Here is a 216-nt window from a genome sequence, read left to right as displayed (position 1 = left end):
CCCCCCCCCCCCCCAAAGTTAGAAATCGTGGATGTTTGCAGGGACAGAAATGGAGCGGGGAAGTGGAACAATGGGATTGGAACAGAGCATCCGCATTGGGAATCTGGCTCATTCAATGCTGACCTCCTTTAAGGGGGGGGAGGGAAAGTTTGGGGGGTTTGTGTGTGTTTGTTTCCAAAGGAATCTGTTGAGCAGGATCCTGTGTGGAGTTGTTGG

General features: G+C 52.3%; 1 protein-coding gene across 1 annotated transcript in view; it reads left to right on the top strand.

Annotated features, from left to right (window-relative positions):
• Positions 1 to 216, top strand: part of MEX3B (mex-3 RNA binding family member B) — a 4,847-nt gene that overhangs the window by 1,099 nt on the left and 3,532 nt on the right. The gene's annotated exons all lie outside the window — the stretch shown is intronic.

This window comes from Gavialis gangeticus, unplaced genomic scaffold (assembly GCF_001723915.1).
Source record: "Gavialis gangeticus isolate Ggan-Ray unplaced genomic scaffold, GavGan_comp1, whole genome shotgun sequence".
Classification (NCBI taxonomy): domain Eukaryota; kingdom Metazoa; phylum Chordata; order Crocodylia; family Gavialidae; genus Gavialis; species Gavialis gangeticus.
The sequence above is the reverse complement of the archived record's forward strand: the minus strand, read 5'-3'. Positions and strand labels throughout refer to the sequence as shown.